The sequence below is a fragment of the Poecilia formosa genome, unplaced genomic scaffold, assembly GCF_000485575.1.
Source record: "Poecilia formosa unplaced genomic scaffold, Poecilia_formosa-5.1.2 Scaffold26, whole genome shotgun sequence".
NCBI lineage: Eukaryota > Metazoa > Chordata > Actinopteri > Cyprinodontiformes > Poeciliidae > Poecilia > Poecilia formosa.
Window position 1 is genome coordinate 3,509,685 of NW_006799965.1, and position 7,197 is coordinate 3,516,881.

General features: G+C 35.3%; 1 long non-coding RNA gene across 1 annotated transcript in view; it reads right to left on the reverse strand.

Annotated features, from left to right (window-relative positions):
- The window catches only part of LOC107835823 (uncharacterized), a 37,154-nt gene extending 32,345 nt beyond the window's left edge, over window positions 1-4,809 (reverse strand). Inside the window, exon 1 of the long non-coding RNA XR_001661652.1 lies at window positions 4,757-4,809. This is a non-coding gene — a long non-coding RNA (uncharacterized LOC107835823). The remainder of the gene's footprint in view (window positions 1-4,756) is intronic.
- Between the last annotated feature and the right edge of the window lie 2,388 nt (window positions 4,810-7,197).

Genomic DNA, 7,197 nt, shown 5'->3' on the forward strand with positions numbered 1-7,197 from the left:
TGTTCCATCATGACAGTGAACAAAGTAAATGCCATAGAAAGTTTGGTGTCGAAAACCTTAGCTGGCCTGAGGTTGGATGAACTGAAACGGTATTCTCGTGAATTGGCCAAAACTGTCTTTAAACACACTCCAAAAACATGGTTAAACACTTAACAGAAAAATTAAAGCTGTTATTGGTGCAAATGGTGGGTGAGAATCCAATTAATTTCATAATAAAGACGTAACTAAAGTTCATACTATATTTTAGAAAGGCAGATGAATCAATCCTGTTGGCAATATTCATTTTGTATTTTAAGAATTGTATGTAATGGACCAAAGCAAGTGAAGTTAAAGGAACATAACATATGGTCTTCTCAATGTTTTCATTTAAACAAATCTTAAAAGTATGTGTCAAATTAAATTGGACAGATGGCTTCTGTGAACAGTGACTAGTAAATGTTGGCACATTCTCTCAATTGGACTTTAACTGATTGGGTCATTCTAGAACATGGATATGATTGGATCTTAACTATGGCTGTATGTTTAGGATTGTTGTTCAATCCATCTTTCCGACAAGCAAAACAACAATATCCACATCATGATGCTACCACTACCATGTTTCACTGTGTAGATGATGACTTCAGAGTGATTTGCCATGTTAGGTTTCTGCCTCACGAAGAGAATAATTGATATTTTCTAGGCCAAGACATAACTTGACTGGGAAAGACATTACTTGGATTAAAACATTTGTCAACAGTATGTAAAGATTTGTACTTGGCTAATGAATTTACATATTTTGCAGCTACAAAAACATACTGTATTTGTTTCTTTTCGTGTGTGTGTGTGTGTGTGCGTGCGTGCGTGTGTGTGTGCGCATAAACAATGTATGCAACAGTGTGTTGTAAAACCTCTTCTCAGGGAATAATAAAAAATATTCTGCTGAAAATAACTTCAGGAATAGGTTCTCTAAGACTGTAAAAAGGAAGCATATGCATCAAGGCACTAATATTAAAACAAAAACAAGGCACAAGTAGTGGCCCAAGACATGACTTCTGAACTCACACAGCTATAAAAAAATAAAAAATAAAAAAAATCTGTGACCTGCTTTTCATAAACTAAACCATGTTTGATAAATTAAATTTGGCTATAAATGAAACCACTGGGTGGCACTGGTCTTCCAATCAAGAACCTGTACTGCTTTAAGAGGCAGAAAGCATAACCACCTCCCTGCAATTTACATGTACATGTCTAATATCATAGGAAAGTCTTTTTCCACTCTGCAGTAAGCAGAAGAGGAGCATTTTCCACCCACATAGCTGGAACACGAATGCACCCAATATGAATTTCATATTAAACAAAATATCTTTAACAACACAAGGAAATATTAGGAGGTTTTAACATTACTCAGTTGAATCCCCCATGAAGTACAACATGTTAGATAGAATAGATGATTTTTTTTTAAAAGTGCATCTAATTCAGTACTGGAACCACAGACTTAACGTGGAACCCTGTGAATTAATTAGGCAAAAGTGGTAAAAGATCCCATTCATAATTCAGATATTCATTTTCATGATAATGCCCGTGCCCTTCACTCAGACAGGATCTAGACCTGAGTCATAGCGCCCTGATTGGTTTGATATTCTGTGTAACAAGACACAAGCATGGCACAATGACAGAAATAGAAAACGGAGTGAAACATTCCCTTTGCCTTCCCTGATCTAAATAAGCCCCTCTTGTCCACTGAAGGCACAAATGAAAGTAACAGGAGCATTTTGGAAAAAGTTTCCTCCTGTGTCAGGCTTTATATTTGTCAAAACCTTTCCTCAGGTTCACCGCTTATGACTCATATTTGTCTTTCATTTCCTCCTTGATGGAGTCGCTCTTTCTCTGGATTACAAAGAAAAGTATTTGAGACAGTCACAGCTTGGCAATCTTACAAGTACAAGTCAGCTAAAAATGAATCTTCGCTGCGACTTAAAGATGTAACGTGCATGCATAAATCTTTTCGGGCTATGTTATGCTGAATGTAAATGGTTGGATGGACACAAACTATTTTAAACCAACTGGGTAGTGCTGATGAGTTAGTTGAAAAGGAAAATGTTTACCCAAGTCATGGCTGAAAAATGACTGAAGAAAATCATTTAAAGAAAGAATTCCAATTTAGTTTAGAACAAATAAAACCCCAACCTAAAAACCAGGAGACCTGCAGGGGTCATAAAACCTAGCTTGCTGGGTCAGAGACTAGAGGCGATGCCTCATCCTTTTATATGACAATGGCTTTTATGTTTTAGATATATTCACCTTTAGAAACATTAATCTTTTACCTGCTAAGTGTTTAGCTTGCTAGCAATACCAAGTAAATGGTTCGTTGATTTTAGACAAAATATTACTTGTTTAGTAATCCAGGTTGTGGGTTATGATTTTTAATCCAGGCTATGGTAGCCTTAATGTAAGACATTAAGGCATATGAAGTTAACTTCGTTTGATGTACATCTACAATACCTCTGTGTTTCTCAATATTTTGTTATCCGCGTAGGTTTGAAGTCTCAGCCATCTGTCAATCAGCTTGACACGCAATGTAGAACAAAAGGCGGAGTGGGTCATAGATAAAACAATAACACAAAAGAAATGCGGTGCCTCAAGGTTGAGGAATTCATAAAGAAGTGCTTAAGGCGGGCGCATTAAAGGCTTCAAAATCCCATACTTTCAAGTTCTACTTCCTCTTTAGCACGGGTGATTGTAAAGATCCTCTCAGCTGTGTTAGTGATGACATGATGGGTGAGACAGACTGCAAAGATGAGGGCAACTTGCATCAAACAGAGCAGCCAGAACAACCCCCAAAGACTGGGCACCGCTCCAGTCGCACGTCAAGGTTGATGATGATGACAGGGCTTATTTGGCTTGCTTGGTTTGCAGTATGACTCAAGGTAGCAAAAAAAAAAAGCACACAAAAAACTGAGACATTAAAAAAGATGGCCTCTTGTGTTGGATTGTCAAACAGGAAAATGACATTTTGTAGGTGATTTCGGATATTAAAAAAATGCAAGTTTAATTTGAGCACTTAAAAATGTTATACATTTTTGAATGATAGTGCTTGTTAATGACAAACTGTAATATTTAGGTTATTCGTGTGCTTTTTAAAAGTACGTCTCAACAAAAACAAATCATTCTTTTCAGTGTGTAACTGTTTTCTATTGTTGTCTTTTTGTGATTTTAATTGTGCCTTTTTTGTTTTTAAGCATGAAGCTAAATTATTATAAATGTGAATACAATCACTATTCTTCAGCTTAATGTAGGAAAGAAAAACTCTGAGATCCACAGTAAAAATACAGTTTCATCTATTAGGGCGTCCTTCAGAAGTTATATATTTTCTACTGAAGAATCTACTTGTTGTTCACCAGCTGGTCCAGCTGGTACAACTCCTACCAATAGTCAATCTACCTTCATTAGGGAAATGTGTGTTCAGCCAGCTGTTACCACTTTGTAAATATTGTTTCTTCAGTGCTTAAAAATCATTTGTTCAGTAGTTTCGAACCAAAACTGAGCTTTAAGTTGATTGCTAACAGTCTGTGACTTATTTGTATTATTGTGTATTGGTACAGTGAAATCATACCGTTCAATCAACGGATGTACCCATCTCTTAACTAAAACCAAGTACTGCTGAAAATACTTGTCACTTTCTTCATTACTGTTAGAAATTTTACTTTTTAGCAGAACTTGAGAAATTTTCCAATCAAGTAGTTTTGTTTTGAGCTATGTGAAGTGTACTTTAGAAAGCAATGGAATAAAACATACACATTTTGAAAATCTTGTCACAACATATTTGGTAATATAGAGTCTTGCCTCTAAGGTAATAAGATAATGATATAATGTTAGATTGACTTTTATCTTGTTTGAATATTTTTTTTTCATCTATTAATTTTTAAACAATGCTGTATTCCTTTCTCAGTCTCATTTAGCTGTCAATGACATACCTTTAAAAATTTATCAATGCACAAGAGCATTGCAGATGATAAATGTATTTTGTACTTCTTGGCTTGCATGCATTAATGCATGAACTCTCCAACTAAAATAAAGAAAGCTACATACTGCCATTTTACAGATAAGGGTTTTATGCTCCAACGAATGTGATTAGGAAAATTAAGTTAGTTTTTTTTTTCTTTGTTCAAGTCAATGAACAAACATTACAACTTAAAATAAAGTAAAACGGAAATGACATAGCTCTTGAAGACCTACATGTGAGCTGGTGAAAGTAGGGTGAATCCAGACACAAAATATGTTTTGGGGCCTTTATTCCCAGACAACTCCACCAGTGTGAAAAAGTATTGGAGTGCATAGGTCAACTTATTAAACCAAAACAACATGAGTATAAACAGCGGCAGTGGTCTCTATCTGCAATAACATGAACATAATGAACCAAAAAACTCCACATAGTTCAACCTACAGTGAGACATTCAATTCCTGAGACAGAATTATGTTTCAATATAGGACGTTTAACTGAAATCCTAAAAGGGGTGCGGGTTTTAATGTTTTTATCATTTTTAATCTTTTTCAAAATCTCTTTCTCACTGTTTATTCAATGTCACATGCCGTTTTTATTTTAATTATGTAAAGCACTTTGAAATGCCTTGCTGCTGAAATGTGCTATACAAATAAAATTTGATTGATTGATTGATTGATAGTGGAAATACTCACAAAAACAGCCTTAGTTAATTCAGATATGACAGGTAAAACCAACTGCCCACTGATTTAAAGATAATACTAGTTAGATATTTACCGTCTGTAAGCTTGAATCTCCCTCCAACCGAGAGCTGATGAGATTCGTCGTTCAAAGTAGCGTTGTTCCGGTTACATTTAACTTCCTGCAGACTTCTGGGATCACCAGTGGAAAACAGCGCACTCTAGTGGTGATAAATTGTAAGGACCTTAATTCCCAGTCGGCTACGTTTGCATCAGCCACTTGTCACAGTATTTATTTTACCCCAGGATATTCTTATCTTTGTAGATTTTAGCTGTAGGATTTAGACAACTAATAACTGTTGAATAACTACAGTATTTAAATGCCAAAGTGCAGACATAAAATGGATTATCAATTTTTTAAAAATGTTATTTATTTTGACATTTTTGGAGGATCAGTGGTACCACAAGGAAATTATGTGCTACATTTCTAGGGCTCTCTGTCACTATCCACTTCAATCTCAATGTTTTTCTTTAAATGGAGAGCATTTTAATATTTGAACCAATGTTTTGGCATTTTGTATCCCAACAACAGAAAAAAAAATAAAAAAAAAAACAAAAAACCGAAAAAATGATTTTGTCACTTTTTTTGACAGCTTGACAAGAAATAAGGCAAGAGCATAGGAAAGACATTCAGTAAGTTGCCTTTGTCAGAAGTCAAACCAAGGACAACTGTTTTCGAAGCGTTTTCTAACGTTCATGTCATAATTGATACGACTTTTATGTCATTGATATGAGACATGCGTCATTAATTCTGCACCAGAAGAATGAAAGAAGTATGTTGCTGAAGTGCATCACATCTCAACCCTACCACTCTGGCTCTCACCAAATAGACTTCTCTACAGAAAAGGATCTGAAGGTGTGAATAGGAAGGAAATAGATATAGTTTGAACATCTAACATTTGTTCAGGATGACTCTTGGTTGCCTGACGTTTGAAGTTTTTCTGGGCTTGCCCCACTGACAACTGACCAAAGAGCAAAAGCAAAAGCAATTATGTATCCTGTCTGGACTGGGAACACATTGGGATGCCGCAGAAGGAGCCGGTGAGTCTAGCTAGGAAGAAGGATGCATGCATTTCCCTCTGCTACATCTACATCCCAAGCTGGTATAGGAAGAAAGCAATAGAAGGGCAATTAAAGCTTCCATATATGCAAACTTTAATTTAAACTAATTGTCACAGGTTAGGATCTTGCACAACCCTGGCTCCATCAAACTGTGAACAAGACGGAGCTGAATTAGAAGCCTATATTGCTTCCCTTTTGCTACGATGACCTAAGTTCGCTGTTTGAGTGTTACATAAAATAAGTTTTAATCTGACATGGCTGCCATAAATATGTGTTTTGATTTTCTTTTTTATTTATTTGTATTTACAGTGGGACACACTGATCAGCAGATAAGCATCAATTTACAGAAATATGCAGAAATTATGACCTAAAACTACATGTCAAGTCATTATTCACGAAAATGAAGCTGTGCAAACAAAGACATACAAGACTGAGAAAATACTCCTAAAAAAATACCAGACTATATTGTGCAAAATATTTGATTCAACAAGTCAGTACATAAATATCTGAACATTATTTGCATGAGATTTGTGATAAATACTAATATCTTATGACATGCATTGTAACAATTGTAATTATATTCATGCAGTATGAAAAATGGAAGCAGCAGAAACTGATTTACATGCAGCACCAAGAAGAGCAATCATTCAGACTGAATAGAACTTCAAGAAGAGCATACCAAGGTTAGGATTTTCATCATTCAAAGTTTTTTTTGTTGAAAACTACGCTAAAGTTTTCCTTAGTAATAACAAGCTGAAGGTTCCATTCCAAAATACTAATTTTATTTGTGCGTCTAGGTTTATTATGGTAATACTGTACATAAATACTGAGTCACAGGATTTCATTATCATGCAGACTGACCTGGCCAAGGAGACACTTTCGTTGTTGTCCCTGGGCTAACCATAATGTGTTATTAGTATTCAGATAATGTCTGTGCATGTAAATTGTTCATGGAAAGACCAAGGGCACAGGTTTGGTTTGAACAATGGTAGGAACACAGCAACCCACCCTCCCACTTCATTTACTTTTCATCTTTTAATGGCGTAATCTAAATCAACATATAAAAGATGCACTTATATTTATCACATGTAAAAGTAAGTAGACCGTTAATTTCAAACTTTTACTTGAGTATGTGGACATGTTTTATCTCAGATTCATTTTTATATGCCAAAAAGGCTTTGCTTATTTTTTGATTGTGCCAATTGGTTGGTTGATAAAAAAAAAAAAAGTAAACAATAGGTATTCTATCATAAATACACAGATGTTTTATGCAAACTTGTGAGTTCAGTGTTATTTGTGAATTGATTTAGCCACAAATCATAATAGGGCCAGACTGCAAAACAAACTCAGGTCTGCCCAGGGCAGCTACCATCTCTTCAGATCTCAACAAAATCTGACAACAAACCGTTTAGACTT